Source organism: Bombina bombina, chromosome 8 (assembly GCF_027579735.1).
Source record: "Bombina bombina isolate aBomBom1 chromosome 8, aBomBom1.pri, whole genome shotgun sequence".
NCBI classification, from domain to species: domain Eukaryota; kingdom Metazoa; phylum Chordata; class Amphibia; order Anura; family Bombinatoridae; genus Bombina; species Bombina bombina.
The window spans coordinates 214,777,477-214,803,474 of record NC_069506.1 but is presented as its reverse complement, the minus strand read 5'-3'; the positions used below and the strand labels follow the sequence as shown (position 1 = coordinate 214,803,474).

At 37.4% G+C, this 25,998-nt stretch overlaps 1 long non-coding RNA gene across 1 annotated transcript in view; it reads left to right on the top strand.

Moving 5' to 3' along the window:
- The first annotated feature begins 917 nt into the window (after window positions 1–917).
- The window catches only part of LOC128638116 (uncharacterized), a 63,153-nt gene continuing 38,072 nt past the window's right edge, over window positions 918–25,998 (top strand). Inside the window, exon 1 of the long non-coding RNA XR_008399048.1 lies at window positions 918–1,384. This is a non-coding gene — a long non-coding RNA (uncharacterized LOC128638116). The remainder of the gene's footprint in view (window positions 1,385–25,998) is intronic.

The window sequence follows — 25,998 nt, the reverse complement described above, 5'->3', positions numbered from 1 at the left end:
TGCCCAAATCACAACACACATGACTTGCAATGAGTGCTTTCCATATCCAGATTGGTTTAGTTACCTTATGCTGTGGTTTTGATTATTTCTATTTGATTTAGCGTTAAATACTTAGCAATGGCATATTCACCCAATGAATTTCATCAGCTTTATCGGTTGTTTAATTTGGTGCTTCAGATCTATCATTTAATTGGTGTTATTTATTTTGGATGGTTGAAATTAGGCTTTAAAAAAAAAAAAATATGTTTCAATAACTAGAGTATAATTCCCTCTCAAAATTTCTCCTTATGCACAAACTATGGGGTAAATTTACCAATGTCTGTCCGACATGATACGCTGTCCGCATTCAGCACTGCATAAGCAGTTCTAGTGAACTGCTTGTGCAATGCCGTCCCCTGCAGATTTGTGGCCAATTGGCCGCTAGCAGGGGGTGTCAATTAACTTGATCGTATAGGATCAGGTGGATTGCTGTACGCCATTCAGAGGCAGTGGGTACAGTTAAGGAGCAGCGGTCTTAAGACCACTGCTTCTTAACTGCTGTTTCCAGTGAGCCTGAAGGCTCGCGCAGTAACAAGGGCCATTCGGCCCTTGTTTAATCAAACCCTATAAGTCTTAGCTCATGGCTTACATATCAAATAACCAAATGTAAAAAGGAAATATAGTAATGGGACAGTACATTAAAATAAGTCAATTATAATATATGCAAAAATGCTTAGTGTAAATAGATGCTATGCACTTTCAATATTTTTTTTGTGCTAGTTTAAGCTGTATTAGAAAATGGAGTGAAGCGGGACCTAAAAGTAAAAAACATCCAGAAAAAGGTCCAAAAAGTTAGATTCAGTTAGAAAAAAAAATACTTCAAATTCTTTTTTTTATCTTGTTCTCACTGAATCTATACAAACAGACATGGTTCCCCTATTGCTTTGACTCTTTTAAAACAGAACAATGGGATTCCTATATTTCATTGGTTTATGAAGTAAACTGTTATGCATATCATGCTCCTTACAAAATGATAACTGTTAAATATGCTGCTCTTTAAACTCTCTTTCAGATCGCACTGGATTTGCTATTGAATTGAATCCTCCATATCCTGTTGCTGGACAGTCTGTCATCCTGAATGTCATTGGAGTCACTGAGCAAATACGCACATTTTCCTGGTATAAAGGTTCAGAGACAGAGACTCAAAACCAAATCTTAACCTATTATCCAGGTTCAGCATACCCACAAGTGGACGGGCCTCAATATTTTGAACAAGCTAATGGTTTACCAGATGGCTCTTTACAGATCACAGATCTTAAGATAACAGACAAGGGGAATTACACTGTGGTAATAACTATTATGAATGGTGTACTGCCAATAAAAAACATGACCCTATCTATACATGGTAAGTAAAGTCTTTTCTGTCAATACTTTTAACTGCCATGATTAAAATATGTATTACATGTATATGAATGTTTTGTATAGATTATATTGTGTGTTTGTGTATGTTAAAAGAGAAAATATTCTAAACATTTTTGTAGAATAGTGTCTTTTATTTTCTGCTTCAAAATATATTTTTAAATTTGTTGTGGAAGTATAATATAAAACAAAGCTATGGATATACATATATTTCCTTTCTTAAACCACAGTCCAGTACTTAATATTTTTGTTTTCTATCATACAGCATTTAAACACTATGGGGCTGATTTATGACGGCCCGAATAGGGCCATATACCCCTGTTTTTTTAGTATTGCTGGAAACAGGAGTTAAGAAGCAGAGGTCTTAAGACTGCTGCTCCTTAAAGGGATGTTAAACACTAACGCCTAGATTTAGAGTTTGGCGTTAGCCATCAAAATCAGCGTTAAGGGCTCCTAACGCTGCTTTTTACCGACCGCTGGTATTTAGAGTCAGCCAGGAAAGGGTCTAACGCTCACTTCCAAGCCGCGACTTTTCCATACCGCAGATCCCCTTACACCAATTGCATATCCTATCTTTTCAATGGGATCTTCCTAACGCCGGTATTTAGAGTCTTGGCTGCAGTGAGCAGTACACCCTCTACCGACAAGACTCCAGCCGCAGAAAAAAGTCAGTAGTTAAGAGCTTTCTGGGCTAACGCCGGTTCATAATGCTCTTAACTACTGTGCTCTAAAGTACACTAACACCCATAAACTACCTATGTACCCCTAAACCAAGGCCCCCCCACATCGCCGCCACTATAATAAATCTGCCGACCGCACATCGCCGCAACCTACATTATCCCTATGAACCCCTAATATGCTGCCCCTAACATCGCCGACACCTACATAATATTTATTAACCCCTAATCTGCCCCCCCCAACGTCGCCGATACCTAACCTACACTTATTAACCCCTAATCTGCCGACCGGACCTCGCCGCCACTATAATAAATTTATTAACCCCTAAAGCTAAGTCTAACCCTAACCCTAAAACCCCCCTAAGTTAAATATAAGTTTATTCTAACGAAATAAATTAACTCTTATTAAATAAAGTATTCCTATTTAAAGCTAAATACTTACCTGTAAAATAAACCCTAATATAGCTACAATATAACGAATAATTATATTGTAGTTATTTTAGGATTTATATTTATTTTACAGGCAACTTTGTATTTATTTTAACTAGGTACAATAGCTATTAAATAGTTATTTACTATTTAATAGCTACCTAGTTAAAATAATTACAAAATTACCTGTAAAATAAATCCTAACCTAAGTTACAATTAAACCTAACACTACACTATCAATAAATTAATTACAAAAATGAACTACAATTACCTACAATTAAATAAACTAAACTAAATTACTAAAAAATAAAAAAAATTACAAGAATTTTAAGCTAATTACACCTACTCTAAGCCCCCTAATAAAATAACAAAGCCCCCCAAAATAAAAAAATTCCCTACCCTAATCTAAATTAAAAAAGTTAACAGCTCTATTACCTTACCAGCCCTTAAAAGGGCTTTTTGCGGGGCATGCCCCAAAGAAATCAGCTCTTTTGCCTGTAAAAACCCCCCACAATACCACCCCCCAACATTACAACCCACCACCCACATACTCCTACTCTAACCCAAACCCCCCTTAAATAAACCTAACATTACCCCCCTGAAGATCTCCCTACCTTGAGTCGTCTTCACCCAACCGGGCACCGATGGACCAAAAGAAGACATCCGGAGCGGCAGAAGTCTTCATCCTATCCGGGCAGAAGAGGACATCCGGACCGGCAGACATCTTCATCCAAGCGGCATCTTCTATCTTCATCCATCCGACGAGGAGCGGCTCCATCTTCAAGACCTCCGGCGCGGAACATCCTTCTTCAACGACGACTACCCGACGAATGAAGGTGCCTTTAAGTGACGTCATCCAAGATGGCGTCCCTCGAATTCCGATTGGCTGATAGGATTCTATCAGCCAATCGGAATTAAGGTAGGAAAAATCTGATTGGCTGATTGAATCAGCCAATCAGATTCAAGTTCAATCGGATTGGCTGATCCAATCAGCCAATCAGATTGAGCTCGCATTCTATTGGCTGTTCCAATCTTGTAATCTTTTTTTATTTTTTGTAATTTAGTGTTTTTTTTTTTTTGGTAATTTAGTTTAGTTTATTTAATTGTAGGTAATTGTAGTTAATTTATTTAATTAATTTATTGATAGTGTAGTGTTAGGTTTAATTGTAACTTAGGTTAGGATTTATTTTACAGGTAATTTTGTAATTATTTTAACTAGGTAGCTATTAAATAGTAAATAACTATTTAATAGCTATTGTACCTAGTTAAAATAAATACGAAGTTGCCTGTAAAATAAATATAAATCCTAAAATAGCTACAATATAATTATTTGTTATATTATAGCTATATTAGAGTTTATTTTACAGGTAAGTATTTAGCTTTAAATAGGAATACTTTATTTAATAAGAGTTAATTTATTTTGTTAGAATAAAATTATATTTAACTTAGAGGAGTGTTAGGGTTAGGGTTAGACTTAGCTTTAGGGGTTAATACAGGGAGTGCAGAATTATTAGGCAAGTTGTATTTTTGAGGATTAATTTTATTATTGAACAACAACCATGTTCTCAATGAACCCAAAAAACTCATTAATATCAAAGCTGAATATTTTTGGAAGTAGTTTTTAGTTTGTTTTTAGTGTTAGCTATTTTAGGGGGATATCTGTGTGTGCAGGTGACTATTACTGTGCATAATTATTAGGCAACTTAACAAAAAACAAATATATACCCATTTCAATTATTTATTTTTACCAGTGAAACCAATATAACATCTCAACATTCACAAATATACATTTCTGACATTCAAAAACAAAACAAAAACAAATCAGTGACCAATATAGCCACCTTTCTTTGCAAGGAAACTCAAAAGCCTGCCATCCATGGATTCTGTCAGTGTTTTGATCTGTTCACCATCAACATTGCGTGCAGCAGCAACCACAGCCTCCCAGACACTGTTCAGAGAGGTGTACTGTTTTCCCTCCTTGTAAATCTCACATTTGATGATGGACCACAGGTTCTCAATGGGGTTCAGATCAGGTGAACAAGGAGGCCATGTCATTAGATTTTCTTCTTTTATACCCTTTCTTGCCAGCCACGCTGTGGAGTACTTGGACGCGTGTGATGGAGCATTGTCTTGCATGAAAATCATGTTTTTCTTGAAGGATGCAGACTTCTTCCTGTACCACTGCTTGAAGAAGGTGTCTTCCATAAACTGGCAGTAGGACTGGGAGTTGAGCTTGACTCCATCCTCAACCCGAAAAGGCCCCACAAGCTCATCTTTGATGATACCAGCCCAAACCAGTACTCCACCTCCACCTTGCTGGCGTCTGAGTCGGACTGGAGCTCTCTGCCCTTTACCAATCCAGCCACGGGCCCATCCATCTGGCCCATCAAGACTCACTCTCATTTCATCAGTCCATAAAACCTTAGAAAAATCAGTCTTGAGATATTTCTTGGCCCAGTCTTGATGTTTCAGCTTGTGTGTCTTGTTCAGTGGTGGTCGTCTTTCAGCCTTTCTTACCTTGGCCATGTCTCTGAGTATTGCACACCTTGTGCTTTTGGGCACTCCAGTGATGTTGCAGCTCTGAAATATGGCCAAATTGGTGGCAAGTGGCATCTTGGCAGCTGCACGCTTGACTTTTCTCAGTTCATGGGCAGTTATTTTGCGCCTTGGTTTTTCCACACGCTTCTTGCGACCCTGTTGACTATTTTGAATGAAACGCTTGATTGTTCGATGATCACGCTTCAGAAGCTTTGCAATTTTAAGAGTGCTGCATCCCTCTGCAAGATATCTCACTATTTTTGACTTTTCTGAGCCTGTCAAGTCCTTCTTTTGACCCATTTTGCCAAAGGAAAGGAAGTTGCCTAATAATTATGCACACCTGATATAGGGTGTTGATGTCATTAGACCACACCCCTTCTCATTACAGAGATGCACATCACCTAATATGCTTAATTGGTAGTAGGCTTTCCAGCCTATACAGCTTGGAGTAAGACAACATGCATAAAGAGGATGATGTGGTCAAAATACTCATTTGCCTAATAATTCTGCACTCCCTGTACATTTATTATAGTAGCGGCGAGGTCCGGTCGGAAGATTATGGGTTAATACTTTAAGTTAAGTGGCGGCGATGTTAGGGAGGGAAGATTAGGGGTTAATACTATTTATTATAGGGTTTGCGAGGCGGGAGTGTGGCGGTTTAGGGGATAATAACTTTATTATAGTGGCGGCGAGGTCCGGTCAGCAGATTAGGGGTTAATAAGTGTAGGCAAGCTAGCGGCGACGTTGGGGGGGGCAGATTAGGGGTTAATAAATATTATGTAGGTGTCGGCGATATTAGGGGCAGCAGATTAGGGGTACATAGGTATAATGTAGGTTGCGGCGGTGTCCGGAGTGGCAGATTAGGGGTTAATAGTATAATGCAGGGGTCAGCAATAGCGGGGGCAACAGATTAGGGGTTAATAAGTGTAAGGTTAGGGGTGTTTAGACTCAGGGTTCATGTTAGGGTGTTAGGTGCAGACTTAGAAACTGTTTCCCCATAGGAAACAATGGGGCTGCGTTAGGAGCTTAACGCTGCTTTTTTGCAGGTGTTATGTTTTTTTTCAGCCCAAACTGCCCCATTGTTTTCTATGGGGGAATCGTGCACAAGCACGTTTTTCCAGCTAGCCGCTACCGTAAGCAACGCTGGTATTGAGAGTTGAAGTGGCGGTAAATATGCCTTTACGCTCCCTTTTTGGAGCCTAACGCAGCCCTTCAGAGAACTCTAAATGCCAGCGTTGTCTTAAGGGTGCGCTGGAAAAAAAGCAGCGTTAGCTACGCAGGTCTTTACCGACAAAACTCTAAATCTATCCGTAAATAAATGCTAGATAGAATGATGCATTCAAAGAAAAGATTAATCTGAGAATAACATGTAGCTGTAATTTTTAAAGTTCCATTAGTTGTTTAAATTGTGACAAAATAAGTGTAAAATTGTAGTATCTGTAAAACAATGGGAGCTGCCATGTTGTAACTCAGGTTACCTTCTCTGCTTTAACCAATTAGAGACAGTTAGAAATAGGTCATTAGAGTGTGCAGCCAATGGCTGTGTGAAATATAAAAGTGTTCTGCACTTCCATTTCTAACAAGAACTGAAAAACTCACAATTTTAGAATGGAATTACAGGACAAGGGGACAAAATAAATAATGAAAGTATATTGCAGAGTTTATTTATATATATGATTTATCATTTTATAATACCATCTCAAAGTGTTTAATGTCCCTTTAACTTGTCCGCTACCTCTGAGGCGGCTGACAGCAATCTGCCCGATTTAATACGATCGGGTTGATTAACACCCCCTGCTAGCAGCCGATTGGCCTTAAATCTGCAGGGGGCGGCATTGCACAAGCAGTTCACTAGAACTGCTTGTGCAATGATAAATGATGACAGTGTATGCCATCTGCATTTATCGATGTCTGACGGACATGATCCGCTACAGCAGATCATGTCGGCCAGACAGATGATAAATCGACCCCCTTGGGTTAGATTTATTAATGGTCGAGTGGACATGATTCACTGTGGCGAATCATGTTCGCTCGACCTTGCTAAATGCCGACAGCATACCCTGTTGGCATTAATCATTGCACAAGCATTTCTAGTAAAATGCTTGTGCAATGCTGCCCCTGCTCACTGGTGGCCAAATGGCTGCTAGCAGGGGCCATCAATTATCCTGATCGGATCAGATCAGGATGATTTCAGTCCGCCACCTAAAAGGTAGCAGAGAAGTTAAAGAGTCTTTTCTATCATACATCATTTAAATATGGTGAGTTAGATTACAAGTGGAGACAAATCAATAGCACAGTGTGTGTTACATTTGAGCTAACTAGCACAAAGAATAATGGACAATCTTGTATCACAACCACAAGTGGATAGTTAAATATTTTAACTAAAGCATCATCATGTGGCCAAAACTTTTTGTGTCCTATAGTTTTAACGGATAATGCAGAAAGTGCTATTAGTGTGTTCCTTAAATTCATATTACTAAGTATTACAGCCAAGTGGTTATGGAAATGTTTAGGTATAGTTTTGCATATTTTAAGAAAAATGGAATTAAATGGTAAACAAAAGCAAAATGTGTGAGATATTTTACATCTAATTTGCATATCTTAACCTGAGATCCCTGGTGCATTGGTATCAATGTCTACAGAGTACTTCTCGGAAAAAAGCAAGCAGGGATACTTGCCTAGATTTGCTAATCTTCTATACAATAATTCTATGTCTATTAATGTGAAGGGTTCAATGGTGTGTGTGTATGTGTGTGTATATATATATATATATATATATATATATATATTTGTATGTATATATCTGTATGTATGTGTGCACATACATATGTACACATACATACACATATATACATACACTCTTGTAATCTGGGCTCATATGTGGACATCCTTCTAATTCTAATTTTAATTTTGTATAAAAGCAATATTTTCTTGGTGCTGCTATATATACTGTACATACATACATACAGTATTTATATATATATACATGAAACAATTAAAACATAATAAAATGTTGTTAGATGTATGTTACAGAACAAATGCATCCATTTTAGATTCATTTGGAAGCTGCATTCTTAGTGAGAGGAGGGACAGTGTAGCTGCTGCTGATTTAATAGGGAAATCGATAGCTAGGCTAGTGTATTCAGTGTCCACTACAGTCCTGATGGACTCATCTGATCTCTGCTGTAAGGACAGCAGCACCCCAAAAAGCCCTTTTTAGGGCTAGAACATCAGTCTGCTTTTTTTTTTTTTTTTCTGTGTAATCTAATTGCAGTTGCCTGCCTGTAAGCGTGTGTATCAGGCTCACAGCATATACTGTGCCCACTTGCCCAGTGCCACCACTCATATCTGGTGTGGCAGGTGGTGGGGGTTGGTCTGTGGGGGGGGGGGAAGCTACACTACAGAAAAAAAAATAAAAACAGAAAAAACTACTACTGCCAGTACCCAAGATGGCCGCAATAAGGCAGATGGGGAGGGTTAGAGAGCTGTTTTGGGGGGGATCAGGGAGGTTGGGGGCTAAGGGGGGATGCTACACCACAGCATATGTAAATATGCTAAAAAAAATAAAAAAAAAATAAAAAACCTTTTATTTTAGTACTGGCAGACTTTCTGCCAGTACTTAAGATGGCGGAGACAATTGTGGGGGAGGGAAGGGAGCTGTTTGGGAGGGATCAGGGGGTCTGATGTGTCAGGTGGGAGGCTGATCTCTACACTAAAGCTAAAATTAACCCTGCAAGCTCCCTACAAACTACCTAATTAACCCCTTCACTGCTAGCCATAATACACGTGTGATGCGCAGCAGCATTTAGCGGCCTTCTAATTACCAGAAAGCAATGCCAAAGTCATATATGTCTGCTATTTCTGAACAAAGGGGATCCCAGAGAAGCATTTACAACCATTTATGCCATAATTGCATAAGTTGTTTGTAAATAATTTCTGTGAGAAACCTAAAGTTTGTGAAAAAGTGAACAATTTTTTTTTATTTGATCGCATTTGGCGGTGAAATGGTGGCATGAAATATACCAAAATGGGCCTATATCAATACTTTGGGTTGTCTACTACACTACACTTAAGCTAAAATTAACTCTACAAGCTCCCTACATGCTCCCTAATTAACCCCTTCACTGCTGGGCACAAAACACGTGTGGTGTGCAGTGGCATTTAGCAGCCTTCTAATTACCAAAAAGCAACGCCAAAGCCATATAAGTCTGCTATTTCTGAACAAAGGGGATCCCAGAGAAGCATTTACAACCATTTATGCCATAATTGCATAAGTTGTTTGTGAATAATTTCTGTGAGAAACCTAAAGTTTGTGAAAAAGTGAACAATTTTTTTTAATTTGATCGCATTTGGCGGTGAAATGGTGGCATGAAATATACCAAAATGGGCCTAGATCAATACTTTCGGATGTCTTCTAAAAAAATATATATACATGTCAAGGGATATTCAGGTATTCCTGACAGATATCAGGGTTCCAATGTAACTAGCGCTCATTTTGAAAAAAGTGGTTTTGAAATAGCAAAGTGCTTCTTGTATTTATTTCCCTATAATTTGCAAAAAAAGCAAAGAACATGTTAACATTGGGTATTTCTAAACTCAGGACAAAATTTAGAAACTATGTAGCATGGTTGTTTTTTGGTGGTTGTAGATGTGTAACAGTCAGATTTTGTGGATCAATGATTTATGCCCTTTATGGATTAAAACCAGACTCTACATCAACTATGTAATTTTCCATGGGAATTTTGCCATGGATCCCCCTCCGGCATGCCCCAGTCCAGGTGTTAGTCCCCTTGAAACAACTTTTCCATCACTATTGTGGCCAGAAAGAGTCCCTGTGGGTTTTAAAATTCGCCTGCCTATTGAAGTCAATGGAGGTTCGCCCGGTTCGCCCGTTCGCAAACTTTTGCGGAAGTTTGCGTTCGCCGTTCACAAACCCAAATTTTTAGGTTCGCGACATCACTAATCAGAGGTTATAGGAGGTGGGAATAGCTGGGGAGAGCATTTTGCTCAGGTAGGGTGGGAGCTTCCCAGAAAGGCTCTTAAACACAAGGCAAGAAAGATGGAGGGTGTGTCTGGATTCCAGCGTCAGACAGTTTAGTTCTTTTAGCATGTCACAATGGTGGGTCCTGTAGTTATATTGTAGCAAAAAGTGGCAGAACGAGTTATACAATGTATTAAGTTTATTAAGGGGAGTTTGTGGTGCAGGTGCGTATAATACGTCCCTTTAATCGATGATAGGCATCAGCATTTGCTGTACAATCTTTTCCTTTACTGGAGGGCTGAGGCAAGATTTGTTTCTGTACAGGGCACCTAGTTTTGGATAAAGTTTAGATGTAAGTTTTTCAATGTGGAGGCTAAAAGATAGATTAGGGTCTAACAACATACCCAAGTATTTGAAACAGTGGACTTAGGTCACTGTGCAATTGGATTTTGTTTTGATGCGTAGATGGGAATTTTGTAATTTGTGTAATTTAGGTCCTGTTCCAAAGATCATTGCGATAGTTTCGTTAGTGTTTAGGAAGAGTTTGTTTTTTGAGATCCACTTTTCTACCTCTGTGAACTGGTCTTGGAGCTCTGCTTCAAGCTGCAGCAGATCAGAATTGTTTGCATAGATTACCGTGTCATCTGCATACATGTTTACAGTTGAGGATTTGCAGACATTAGGCAGATCATTTATAAATAATGTTAATAGTAGGGGGCCGAGAATGGAACCTTGGGGAACACCACACATGACTGGGAGAGAGAGTCACTGTTAGAAATGGAGACATATTGTGATCGATCCGATACATATGATCGAAGCCAGGTTAATGGATGATCAGCAATACCAGAGTTTTTTAGTTTGAGCAGTAGTATGTCGTGGTCTACTGTGTCAAAGGCCTTTGCGAAATCAAGGAAAATTGCTCCAGTTAGGTCTCCTTGTGCCATGCCAGTTTGGATGTCGTTGCAAACTTTTAGGAGGGCAGTTGTAGTGGAGTGATTTGGGCGAAAACCTGATTGATCAGGGGTCAGATAATTAGAAAGTTGGTAATACGTGCATAATTACGTATGGACGCATTTTTCTAAGATTTTTTACTATACTGGGAGCAATTATATAGGGCGATAGTTAGAAACCAAGGTTAACTCCCCACTTTTATGAATAGGCACTACTCTTGCAGTTTTCCAGAGTTTGGGTATGTATCCAGTCATCAAGGATTCGTTAATTAGGATTGTGACAGACTTAGCAATTGCCGGCGCACTGAGCTTCAACAGCATTGCTGGGATTTGATCAGGTCCAGACTGGTTTTTCATTTTTAGATTATTAAGCTGTTTCTTAATGACATTGATGGGTACAGGTCTATAATTGAACTTCTCTGTATTAGGTCTTTGCTGTTTTAGTGGGGCCTGATCCACATTTGTAGTTTCAGGATGCGTGCCATTTATTAGTTTGTCAATCAGGGTTGTGGAGCATCCGACAAAATACTTGTTTTTTTATTGAGGGTTGGGAGTGGATTTTGTAAGTCATTTATGAGTTTCCAAAACTTTCTAGGGTTAGATATGTTATTGTTCAGATTTTCACAGAAATATTGGGCCTTGGCCAATTTTCTTTGTTTAGTGCATATATTTTGCCATTGTCTATATACACAGTGATCGTTCATAGAGCTAGTATGCTTGAACTTTGACCACAATGAATCTTGAAACTGGTACATTTGAATGAGGTCAGAAGTGATCCAATTCAAGTGATCTCTTTTTACTCTCACCTTACGCAGCGGGGCATGTACATTCTAAACTTGTAGGAGTGCAGACTTAAAGATTTCAACTGCAGAGTCTAGATCTAGGATTAGGTTTAATCTGTGCCAGGGGAGGTTCTTGATGTAATTTAGAAATGATTGAATATTAAATTTTTTGAAGAACCTGGTGATTTTAACCTTGGGAGAGGATTTAGTTGCCTTTATTTTGCGCACGCAGAACACTAAGCAGTAGTCACTGAAATTGTTTGGGAGAACACCTGCCTCCTGGATTCGGTCTGGAGAAGTGGAGAGAATCCAGTCGAGCAGGGTATGATTATGGCTTTTGATGTTTATGCGAGTTGGGGAGGAGATAAATTGCGTTAGCTGCAAAGATTTAAACAGCGAGCGACAACTGTTATTTTTTGGATTCAGCCAATCAATATTAAAATCTCCAAAAATCTAAATTTCACTTTTTGGGTTTTGAGCTATGGATTCACTAAGGAAATTGGTCTATATGAAGTCACTTTAAGAGGGTCTTTCTCAGGTTTTGGAATAACAATAATACAGGCTGTTGAAAATTCTTGTGAAAGTTGAATTTTTCCTATCATATATAAATTAAACAATTCTACCAATATTTCAGAGATTTGTGTTTTAAGTACTTCATACCATTCTATGGGTAAACCATCTGGTCCTAGTGATTTTCCTTTTTTTAGTTCTCTTATAATTTTATTAATTTCCTCTATTATAATTTCTGCATTTAATTTCTCCTGCTGGTGTTGAGTGATTACTGGGAGAGAAATCACATTTAAAAATTCTCTCCCTTCCTTTTCATTTTGACTATTTTTTAGATGTGTATAATTCTTCATAAAATTTATGAAATTCTTCTACTATATCCTCAGATTTTGTCAATATTTCTTTCTCTGTGTCAATTTGTAGAATTTGCTTCTTAGATTTTTAACTAATTTAGCTAAGTATTTACCTGCTCTGTTACCCTGCCTATAGAATTTACCTTGCACTTTTTTTTATATCTCCAGTAGCTTGTTGAGTTAAGTAAGTATTCATCTCCTTTTTTTTTTCTAAATACTTATTTAAGTTAATATAGGATCGGTTGCCCAGATATATTGTATACAATGTTCCTAGTTCTTCACTTAGTTGTCTAAATGGCAGTCGTTTAATTTTATTATAGTTTGCTACAAATGCTATAATATGACCTCTCATAACAGATTTTGCTGTTTCCCAAATTGACTGTATATTACATTCATCTCCTTTATTATCTACAAGGAATTCTTCCCATTTTTTTTTAGAAATTCTTCAAATTTTTTTGAGCCATATAGGAATTTAGGGAATCTAAAACTGTATTTTTTACCTTTGTTTGAAAAAGTTAATATCATGCTAATTGGTGCATGGTCCGAAATTATAATTTCTCCTATTCTTACCTCTGTAATATATTGCTCTAAATCTCTAGAAATTAAAAATAAGTCTATCCTAGACAGTGATCTGTATTTTTTGCACGTAAATTCTCTTCCTATCAGATTTTTATATCTTCAAACATCCAAAACATCTAATGCTTCTAACAACATTTGATACATTTTTTTTATCAAATTTCCCTCTTTTGTATTTATTTTCCTTCTGTGTCTCTTTTCCTTTATTTAATCTGTCTATATTACAATTTGGAGTTAAATTGTAATCCCCTCCTGTAATCATTTTTGTGTCACTGAATGTATTTATAACTTCAATAAAGGATTCCCAAAAGGCTCTCACCTAGATTACGAGTTCTGCGTTAGCCTTAAAAAGCAGCGTTAAGGGGTCCTAACGCTGCTTTTTATCTAACGCTGGTATTACAAGTTTGGCAGGTGTACTGCTCACTTTTCTTCCGCGACTTTTCCCTACCGCAAATCCCTTTACGTCAATTGCGTATCCTATCTTTTCTATGGGATTTTCCTAACGCTGGTATTACAAGTCTTGGAAGAAGTGAGCGGTAGACCCTCTCCTGGCAAGACTTCTACCGCATTTAAAAGTCAGTAGTTAAGAGTTTTATGGGCTAACGCCGGAACATAAAACTCTTAACTAAAGTGCTACAATGTACACTAACAGCCATAAACTACCTTTTAATCCCTAAACCGAGGCCCCCCCACATCGCAAACACTATAATAAATTATTAACCCCTAATCTGCCGACCGGACATCGCCGCCACCTACATTATACCTATGAACCCCTAATCTGCTGCCCCTAACATCGCCGACACCTACATTATATGTATTAACCCCTAATCTGCCGCCCCCAATATCGCCACCACCTACCTACAATTATTAAACCCTAATCTGCCGACCGGACATCGCTGCCACTATAATAAATGTATTAACCCCTAAACCACCGCACTCCTGCCTCACAAACACTAGTTAATTTTTATTAACCCCTAATCTGCCTGCCCTAACATCGCCGACACCTACTTACATTTATTAACCCCTAATCTGCCACCCCCAACGTCGCTGCTACTATAATAAAGTTATTAACCCCTAAACCTAAGTCTAACCCTAACCCTAACACCCCCTAATTTAAATATAAATTAAATACATCTAAATAAAATAACTACAATTAAATAAATAATTCCTATTTAAAACTAAATACTTACCTGTAAAATAAACCATAAATTACCTACAATATAACTAATAATTACATTGTAGCTATCTTATGATTTATTTTTATTTTACTGGGAACTTTGTATTTATTTTAACTAGGTAGAATAGTTATTAAATAGTTATTAACTATTTAATAACTACCTAGCTAAAATAAGTACAAAATTACCTGTAAAATAAATCCTAACCTAAGTTACAATTATACCTAACACTACACTATCATTAAATAAATTACCTAAACTACCTACAATTAATTACAATTAAATACAATAATCTAAATTACGGAAAAAAAACCCACTAAATTACAAAAAAATAAACACTAAATTACAGAAAATAAAAAAAATTACAAGAAGTTTAAACTAATTACACCTAATCTAATCCCCCTAATAAAATAAAAAAGCCACCCAAAATAATAAAATTCCCTACCCTGCCCAGATTCGATGAAGACTGGCCGGATCAGATGAAGACTTGTGCCGGTCCGGATGTCCTCTTCTGCCCCATTGGTGCCTGGCTGGGTGAGCACGGCACAAGGTAGGGTGATCTTCAATGGGGTAGTGTTAGGTTTTTTTAAGGGGGAATCGGGTGGGTTTTAGAGTAGGGGTGTGTGGGTGGTGGGTTGTAATGTTGGGGGTATTGTATTTCTTTTTTTTACAGGTAAAAGAGCTGATTACTTTGGGGCTATGCCCCGCAAAAAGCCCTTTTAAGGGCTATTTGTAATTTAGTGTAGGGTAGGGAATTTTATTATTTTGGGTGGCTTTTTTATTTTATTAGGGGGATTAGATTAGGTGTAATTAGTTTAAACTTCTTGTAATTTTTTTTAATTTCTGTAATTTAGTGTTTATTTTTTTTGTAATTTAGTGTTTTTTTCCCATAATTTAGATTATTGTATTTAATTGTAATTAATTGTAGATAGTTAAGGTAATTTATTTAATGATAGTGTAGTGTTAGGTGTAATTGTAACTTAGGTTAGGATTTATTTTACAGGTAATTTTGTAATTATTTTAGCTAGGTAGTTATTAAATAGTTAATAACTATTTAATAACTATTCTACCTAGTTAAAATAAATACAAAGTTGCCAGTAAAATAAAAATAAATCATAAGATAGCTACAATGTAATTATTAGTTATATTGTAGCTATCTTATGGTGTATTTTACAGGTAAGTATTTAGTTTTAAATAGGAATAATTTATTTAATTGTAGTTATTTTATTTAGATGTATTTTATTTATATTTAAATTAAGGGGGTGTTAGGGTTAGGGTTAGACTTAGGTTTAGGGGTTAATAACTTTATTATAGTAGCAGCGACGTTGGGGGTGGCAGATTAGGGGTTAATAAATGCAAGTAGGTGTCCGCGATGATAGGGCAGGCAGATTAGGGGTTAATAAAAATTAACTAGGGAGTGTGGCGGTTTAGGGGTTAATACATTTATTATAGTGGCGGCGATGTCCGGTCAGCAGATTAGGGGTTAATAATTGTAGGTAGGTGGCGGCGACGTTGGGGGCAGCAGATTAGGGGTTAATACATATAATGTAGGCCTCGGCATTGTTAGGGGCAGCAGATTAGGGGTTCATAGGTATAATGTAGGTGGCGGCGATGTCCGGTCGGCAGATTAGGGGTTAATAATTTTTATTATAGTGTTTGCAATGTGGGGGGGCCTCGGTTTAGGGATTAATTGGTAGTTTATGGGTGTTAGTGTACATTGTAGCACTTTAGTTAAGAGTTAAAAAATTAACTAGTGTTTGCGAGGCGGCGGTTTAGGGGTTAATACATTTATTATAGTGGCGGCGATGTCCGGTCGGCAGATTAGGGGTTAATAAGTGTAGTTAGGTTGCGGCAACATTGGGGGCTGCAGAATAGGGGTTAATAAATATAATGTAGGGTTCGGAGATGTTGGGGGCAGCAGATTAGGGGTTCATAGGGATAATGTAGGTGGTGGCGGTGATTGGAGCGGCAGATTAGGGGTTAATAATATAATGTAGGTGGCGGCGATGTCAGGGGTGGCAGATTAGGGGTTAATAATATAATGCAGGTGGCGACGATGTCAGGGGCGGCAGATTAGGAGTTAATTAGTGTAAGATTAGGGATGTTTAGACTCGGGGTTCATGTTAGGGTGTTAGGTGCAGACATAAAATTCCTTTCCCCATAGGAAATAATGGGGCTGCGTTAGAAGCTGGACGCTGCTTTTTTGCAGGTGTTAGTTTTTTTTCCAGCCAGCTCAGCCCCATTGTTTCCTGTGGGGATATTGTGCACGAGCACGTTTTAGCCAGTTTACCGCTGAAGTGGAGCTAAATTTGCTCAATGCTCACTTTTCTGAGGCTAACGCAGCCATTCAGAAAACTTGTAATACCAGCGTTGTCTTAAGTGAGCGCTGGAAAAAAAAGGCTTGTTAGCACCGCAGGTCTTTACCGACAAAACTCGTAATCTGGCCGTCTGTTAGGCTCATTAGGTCCATATAAATTGCACAACATTAAAACTTCTTTATTTACTTCAATTTGTACAATTAAATATCTACCTTCGGGGTCACAAACTTTCTTTTTAACTTGATACTCTAGGTTTTTGTTAAACAGTATCGCTAAGCCTCTACTATTTTTTTTATAGGATGAAAAAATAATTTCCTTCACCCATTCTCATTTTAATTTCATATGTTCATTGTCAAGAAGGTGTGCTTCTTGTAAAAACACTAAATCAGAATTAAAACTTTTTTTAATATGATTACAAACTTTTTTCCTTTTGATGGGGGAGTTAATGCCCCCCACATTCCTTGATGAAATATTTAACATTTTGTAATAGACTGATTTATATCCATAAAAAGGGGTGGGAGAGATAGAAGGGGGAAAAATGCTCTCTGTATTAGTGATCTAGTGTGTAATTATTATAATTACCTTATCTGTGAAAGTGAACTAGTGAACAATTTCAATCATCTCTTAATATAAATGTTCTAATTAGTAAACCTCAGTGGAAAAAAAAAGGAAAAACTCTTTATATTGGTGATCTTGTGTAAAATTATTATAATTACCTTTAACTCTTAATGTAAATTACCTTGATAGGGATCTCTCTGTGAGAGTGAACTAGTGGAAACATTTCTATCAACCCTTAATATAAATTTCCTAATTAGTGAACCTCAGTGAAGAAAAAAAAGTCTCTCTATCCCCCCTCTACATCCCACTCTAATGTAAATTCTACAATTAGTTAGATTTAAAAAAATTGTTGTTCTCAGCCTTATTCTGGAACACCTTATTCCCCTCTTGTAGAATAACTTTAACTTTGGCTGGGAATATAACAAACGCTCTGAATCCCTTGTTGTTTAATTCATTACACAATGGAATTAACTCCTTTCTCATTCTAACTGTTTATGTTGCATAGTCCTGATATATTGAGATTTTTTGATCTTGGTATAAAACATTTTTATAAAAAAAATTTTAAAACTAACAAACTTTGCAATGACCGGTCTGGGTTGATCTCTGTAAGTTTTTATATTTATTCAATGTACTCTCTCAATTTCAAAGCTGCCCTTTTCAGCCTTAAGACCTAGCAAGCCCAGTAATTGTGAATTAAAAAAACTCTTCTAATTCTGTTGTTTTATCCGATTCTGGAATTCCTAATGCTCCAAGTTTCTTTCTCCTTGATCTATTCTCCATCTCTTCTACTTTGAGTAAAAGGCTGCTATATTAATGTTCTAGCATATTTATTCTATCAAGTATATTTATTTGGGAGTCTTCTAGATCCGATATCCTTTGCTCAGCCTCTCCTAATCTTTGTTGAATGTTTTTAATTTCTGATGATAGTATTTGTATGTCTTTCTGAACTTCTCTTTGTACTCCTTCTATTTTAGGGATCAGTATCTGTGTAATCTGAGTGATAATATTGACATTTTCTTTGTATATTGAGCCTTCTAATCCTAGCTGGGGATGTTCTACTGTAATATCTATTGACTTTCTTGTACCCTTGTCCCCCAGTTTATTTTTGGGAGGCATATTGCTGGAGGCAAAATATTTTTCCATTAATTTGTGATATAATATATTAACCCTGCTGATTCTTTACTTCTGTATACAGAGAGAGAGAAGATAGAGGTGAAAGAAATCACAATGAATGCCCACGTTAGCTTCTTCCCACTCTATGTATTTTTTTTCCCTTATTCCTCTCCCTCACTCTTCCTATTACCCCTTTTTTAATCTATTATTAATTATTCAATTCACATTTAATACAATAGTCCAGCACATATTAGTACGTATTAGCTAGTCTTGCAATGTGGGCTCTTTAGATAGCCAGTCTTTTATCACTTTCTCTTTAAATATCCAGCCTTTTATCACTTTATTCCTCTGGATTCTAGTTTATTCCCCCTTTTTTTTCTTTCACCAATTAAAGGGTTAATTTTAGCTATAAACAACAATTTTTTTTTTAAATGGATGCCTTTTGGTTGCTTCAAGTTTATTTTATTTAAACAGTGTATAATCGTAGATCATCTTAAGGCTTATCCCGCTTTTCTATTAAAGCCTGCCCAATTTCTTCACTGGGGGTTATAGCATCCAGAATCACAGGCAAAAAGATTCTTATGATTGGGGTATGTTTAGGGTATATGTTTTCAGCTTAACCCTGATGTATAGTCAATGTCTGTGAGCTATTTAATTGTCTCTCATACAACCGGCAATCCTGCTGCCTCCATGCCACCCCAGAAACAGTGTTATAACTTTATATCAATGTCTCCTATAGAGTCAAATACTTACACTGCCTTCTATTGCAGCAAATAATAACTGTATGAGTTTTTACTTACAGTTTTCAGTTGCGTGTTCTACCCCCAGACTGGTTGTTTCTATGTTCTTAAATTAAGTGCTTTCCTCAAATCTCTCCTTACTGTTGTGAAAAATAAGTATTTTCAAATGTAGACATCCGGTGCTGCTTTTACAACGTTTTTAGCGGTCTCTCCTGCTTCAGAATAACACTTCTTCTTACTCCTGGATACGCTACCTCCTCCTGAGGGTCCTGGTGCAATTTTGTTATCGGATCTCTTCGGGTGTAGCTGGAATCCCACCCTCTGTTCCACTGCTTTCCAAGAGTATATGGAGCTATTCAAAATAGCCATATACAAGTGCTGCTCTTGCCCAATCAGTGCAGTGTATTACCCTGATCTAGGGCCCTTGAGTCGGCTGTGTTGCAATGCGTGCTGCTTCCAGACTGCATCTGCACGTCTCTACTCAGCTCACTTGCACCTCCCACCGGAACATGGTATGATACAGCCCTGTTGTTTTTATTTTTTTTGATAATTTGTTTGTTTTTTGTAATGTATTTTTTTTCATTTTGGGGTGGGTTTTTATTTTTAGATTAGGGCTTGGGCCTTTTAAGGGCAAAGCAAAAGAGCTAAATGCCCTCTTAAGGGCAAAAGAACTGTTAAACTTAGGGCAATTCCCTACAAAAGGCACTTTTAAGGGCCTGAGGTAGTTTATTCTAAATTAGGCTTTTTTATTTTGGGGTGTTTTTTTAAAGGGTATTAGAAAAGGAATATATATATATATATATATATATATATATATATATATATATATATATATATATATATATTATAATAATTTTTATTATATTTTACAATAAAGCACAAATTTACAGTTGGTTGTACCAAATGCCTTCCCTTTGAATACACATCTCCACAACAAGACAATTATAAACCTGGATGATAATCCAAAAAATGTTCTATGTATTGTCCAGTGTGCAAATAAAATCCAAGAGTCCCTGAAATGCAAGATAAGGTCCAAGTAGTGCATATGGGATAAAAGTAACATTTCTTCTTGTTGGCCTATTATTGCTTGCTTGCTATCTTGCCAGAGAAAAGAAAGATTAGATAAAGGCCTCTTCTTTTGAGCTCTTGGTGGACATGGATGAAGGCTCGATATGTCATAATTGATGATGATTAATTAAACAATTACTATAACAATAACAAGAACATAAACAAAAAACACAGAATTGTTTAACCTTGGTAACTTGTTCCATATTTATCAATAGTACTGGATTTGTAATCTAATTTGTCATTGAGTTAAAATAAATTTGGATTTTGAGGTCTCTCTTTATGTAAGGATGTAGATTAGCTCTCCTGACTGAATTCATTTTTTTGCGTAATATTATTTAAAAAATAGGGTTACAAAATATTGACTTTATCTTATGTCTGTTCACTCTTATCTACCCTTGTAAGAGTCCCAATAGAATAAGAGGTTGTAATATAAAGGAAGTTGGTTAGTCTTGAGGAAATGGTACCTTTCTAACATTATACCAGACTGTACCCTTCCCTTCCATGAGATTAATGAAGGGAGCTCAGTTGATTCCCAATGAGAAGCTATCAATTGTTTGGCAATGTTAAATAGAATCTTAGCTAAGCTTTTTCGAATTCCACATTTCAGCTCACTAAGGCCTAGATTTAGAGTTTTGTCGGTAAGGACCCGCGTAGCTAACGCCGGCTTTTTTCTGGCCGCACCATAAAAATAACTCTGGTATTGAGAGTCCACAAAAAGGCTGCGTTAGGCTCCAAAAAAGGAGCGTAGAGCATTTTTAACGCAGCTTCAACTCTCGATACCAGAGTTGCTTACGCAAGCGGCCAGCCTCAAAAACGTGCTCGTGCACGATTCCCCCATAGGAAACAATGGGGCTGTTTGAGCTGAAAAAAAACCGAACACCTGCAAAAAAGCCGCGTTCAGCTCCTAACGCAGCCCCATTGTTTGCTATGGGGAAACACTTCCTACGTCTGCACCTAACACCCTAACATGTACCCCGAGTCTAAACACCCCTAACCTTACACTTATTAACCCCTATTCTGCCGCCCCCGCTATCGCTGACCCCTGCATATTATTATTAACCCCTAATCTGCCGCTCCGTAAACCGCCGCTACTTACATTATCCCTATGTACCCCTAATCTGCTGCCCCTAACACCGCCGACCCCTATATTATATTTATTAACCCCTAATCTGCCCCCCACAACGTCGCCTCCACCTACCTACACTTATTAACCCCTAATCTGCCGAGCGGAGCTGAGCGCTACTATAATAAAGTTATTAACCCCTAATCCGCATCACTAACCCTATAATAAATAGTATTAACCCCTAATCTGCCCTCCCTAACATCGCCGACACCTAACTTCAAACATTAACCCCTAATCTGCCGACCGGAGCTCACCGCTACTATAATAAATGTATTAACCCCTAAAGCTAAGTCTAACCCTAACACTAACACCCCCCTAAGTTAAATATAATTTAAATCTAACGAAATTAATTAACTCTTATTAAATAAATTATTCCTATTTAAAGCTAAATACTTACCTGTAAAATAAACCCTAATATAGCTACAATATAAATTATAATTACATTGTAGCTATTTTAGGATTAATATTTATTTTACAGGCAACTTTGTAATTATTTTAACCAGGTACAATAGCTATTAAATTGTTAAGAACTATTTAATAGTTACCTAGTAAAAATAATTACAAAATTACCTGTAAAATAAATCCTAACCTAAGTTACAATTAAACCTAACACTATACTATCATTAAATTAATTAAAAAAAATACCTACAATTACCTACAATTAAACCTAACACTACACTATCAAAACATTAATTAAATACAATACCTACAAATAACTTCAATGAAATAAACTAACTAAAGTACAAAAAATAAAAAAGAACTAAGTTACAAAAAATAATTTTTTTTTTACAAACATAAGAAAAATATTACAACAATTTTAAACTAATTACACCTACTCTAAGCCCCCTAATAAAATAACAAAGACCCCCAAAATAAAAAATGCCCTACCCTATTCTAAATTACTAAAGTTAAAAGCTTATTTACCTTACCAGCCCTGAACAGGGCCCTTTGCGGGGCATGCCCCAAGAATTTCAGCTCTTTTGCCTGTAAAAAAAAACATACAATACCCCCCCCAACATTACAACCCACCACCCACATACCCCTAATCTAACCCAAACCCCCCTTAAATAAACCTAACACTAAGCCCCTGAAGATCTTCCTACCTTGTGTTCACCTCGCCGGGTTCACCGATCGGTCCAGAGTCTTGATCCAAGCCCAAGCGGGGGGCTGAAGAGTGATGTCCATCCTCGGGCTGAAGTCTGGATCCAAGCGGCGGCTGAAGAAATCCATCATCGGGCTGAAGTCGGAAGTCCATCATCGGGATGAAGTCTTCTATCAAGCCGCATCTTCAATCTTCTTTCTTCTGGAGCGGAGCGGAGCCATCTTCTTCCAAGCCGACGCGGAACATCCTCTTCAACCGACGACTAGACGACGAATGACGGTTCCTTTAAGGGACGTCATCCAAGATGGCGTCCCTCGAATTCCGATTGGCTGATAGGATTCTATCAGCCAATCGGAATTAAGGTAGGAACAGCCAATAGAATGCGAGCTCAATCTGATTGGCTGATTGGATCAGCCAATCGGATTGAACTTGATTCTGATTGGCTGATTCCATCAGCCAATCAGAATATTCCTACCTTAATTCCGATTGGCTGATAGAATCCTATCAGCCAATCGGAATTCGAGGGACACCATCTTGGATGACGTTCCTTAAAGGAACCGTCATTCGTCGTCTAGTCGTCGGTTGAAGAGGATGTTCCGCGTCGGCTTGGAAGAAGATGGCTCCTCTCCGCTCCAGAAGAAAGAAGATTGAAGATGTGGCTTGATAGAAGACTTCATCCCGATGATGGACTTCCGACTTCAGCCCGATGATGGATTTCTTCAGCCCGAGGATGGACATCACTCTTCAGCCCCCCGCTTGGGCTTGGATCAAGACTCTGGACCGATCGGTGAACCCGGCGAGGTGAACACAAGGTAGGAAGATCTTCAGGGGCTTAGTGTTAGGTTTATTTAAGGGGGGTTTGGGTTAGATTAGGGGTATGTGGGTGGTGGGTTGTAATGTTGGGGGGGGTATTGTATGTTTTTTTTTACAGGCAAAAGAGCTGAAATTCTTGGGGCATGCCCCGCAAAGGGCCCTGTTCAGGGCTGGTAAGGTAAAAGAGCTTTTAACTTTAGTAATTTAGAATAGGGTAGGGCATTTTGTTATTTTGGGGGTCTTTGTTATTTTATTAGGGGGCTTAGAGTAGGTGTAATTAGTTTAAAATTGTTGTAATATTTTTCTTATGTTTGTAAATATTTTTTTATTTTTTGTAACTTAGTTCTTTTTTATTTTTTGTACTTTAGTTAGTTTATTTCATTGTAGTTATTTGTAGGTATTGTATTTAATTAATGTATTGATAGTGTAGTGTTAGGTTTAATTGTAGGTAATTGTAGGTATTTTATTTAATTAATTTAATGATAGTATAGTGTTAGGTTTAATTGTAACTTAGGTTAGGATTTATTTTACAGGTAATTTTTTAATTATTTTAACTAGGTAACTATTAAATAGTTATTAACTATTTAATAACTATTGTACCTGGTTAAAATAATTACAAAGTTGCCTGTAAAATAAATATTAATCCTAAAATAGCTACAATGTAATTATAATTTATATTGTAGCTATATTAGGATTTATTTTACAGGTAAGTATTTAGCTTTAAATAGGAATAATTTATTTAATAAGAGTTAATTTATTTCGTTAGATTTAAATTATATTTAATTTAGGGGGTGTTAGTGTTAGGGTTAGACTTAGCTTTAGGGGTTAATACATTTATTAGAATAGCGGTGAGCTCCGGTCGGCAGATTAGGGGTTAATAATTGAAGTTAGGTGTCGGCGATGTTAGGGAGGGCAGATTAGGGTTTAATACTATTTATTATAGGGTTAGTGAGGCGGATTAGGGGTTAATAACTTTATTATAGTAGCGGTGCGGTCCGCTCGGCAGATTAGGGGTTAATAAGTGTAGGCAGGTGGAGGCGACGTTGAGGGGGGCAGATTAGGGGTTAATAAATATAGGGGTCGGCGGTGTTAGGGGCAGCAGATTAGGGGTACATAGCTATAATGTAGGTGGCGGCGCTTTGCGGTCGGCAGATTAGGGGTTAATTATTGTAGGTATCTGGCGGCGACGTTGTGGGGGGCAGGTTAGGGGTTAATAAATATAATATAGGGGTCGGCGGTGTTAGGGGCAGCAGATTAGGGGTACATAAGTATAACGTAGGTGGCAGTCGGCAGATTAGGGGTTAAAAAAATGTAATCGAGTGGCGGCGATGTGGGGGGACCTCGGTTTAGGGGTACATAGGTAGTTTATGGGTGTTAGTGTACTTTAGGGCACAGTAGTTAAGAGCTTTATGAACTGGCGTTAGCCCAAAAAGCTCTTAACTCCTGTTTTTTTTCTGCGGCTGGAGTTTGGTCGTTAGAATTCTAACCCTCACTTCAGCCACGACTCTAAATACCGGAGTTAGAAAGATCCCATTGAAAAGATAGGATACGCAATTTACGTAAGGGGATCTGCGGTATGGAAAAGTCGCGGCTGAAAAGTGAGCGTTAGACCCTTTTTTCAGTGACTCCAAATACCGGCGGTAGCCTAAAACCAGCGTTAGGAGCCTCTAACGCTGGTTTTCACGGCTACCGCCAAACTCTAAATCTAGGCCTAAATACATTAAATAGACAGATTCTCTGTTAAAGGGAGAAGTTGCTAGATAGTATGATATTTACATCTTTTAAGATTATCTTCCAAAATTCTTGAATTTTATGGCATGACCACCATATGTGCCCCATATTCCCTTTATCCAAATTACACCTCCAACATTTATCTGAGACCCTAGGAAACATATGTTTCAGCCTATAAGGAGATAAATACAAACTTAGTATAATTTTATAGTTGGTTTCTAGTACATTTGTGGAATGGGCCGAACAAGCTATATTTCGGAAAATAATTGACCAATCTTTTGATGTGTATTACTCTTCTAATTCTCTATCCCATGCCTTAACAAAGCTATGGAGTTTAGGGGAAGTGGCACTCATTAATAATTTGTATAACTGGGATATAATGCCTTTTTGTAGAAAATCTATGCTGCACATTTTCTCAAAACTAGTAAGTGATCTGGTCAGATTAGGTCTTTCTTTATGTGTATAAATGTAATGGTTAACTTGATGATATTTTACCAAGGTTCCAGGAATCTGTCTCCCAGATGTTCTACGTCTGCTTTAGGTTTTAGTCTATTTGGAGTTTAACAATATGTATACTGGTAAAACTCTATGAATATTACTTTCTTTAATCTGTATGTATGATAGGCCAGTCTGAAAATCTGGGTTAGATAAGATGGGAGTCAATGGGGAAAATCTAGTAGATATTTCCTTGATGTTAGTATTAATTATCCTCCAATCTGAGAATGTATTTGATATGGTATGTACTCCTGCGCTTAATACGGTGTGCGAGATATTGGGCATCCAGCAAGCTCCCCCAAGTTGATGGCTCCCAGAAATATCATGTTCTATTTGTATCCAGTGTTTTGGGTTGGTATAATTATGTCTACACCATTCTATTATTCTTTGTAATGATATAACTTTCTTGTAGAACATAAGATTTGGAACTCCCAACCTTCCTGCTTCCTTAGATGCATACATAGTTGTTTTGCTTATTCTAGGGGGGCTGTTTTTCCAGATGAAATGATTTGACTTTTTGTAGATTGTATGTATGTATGTATGTATGTATGTATATATATATATATATATA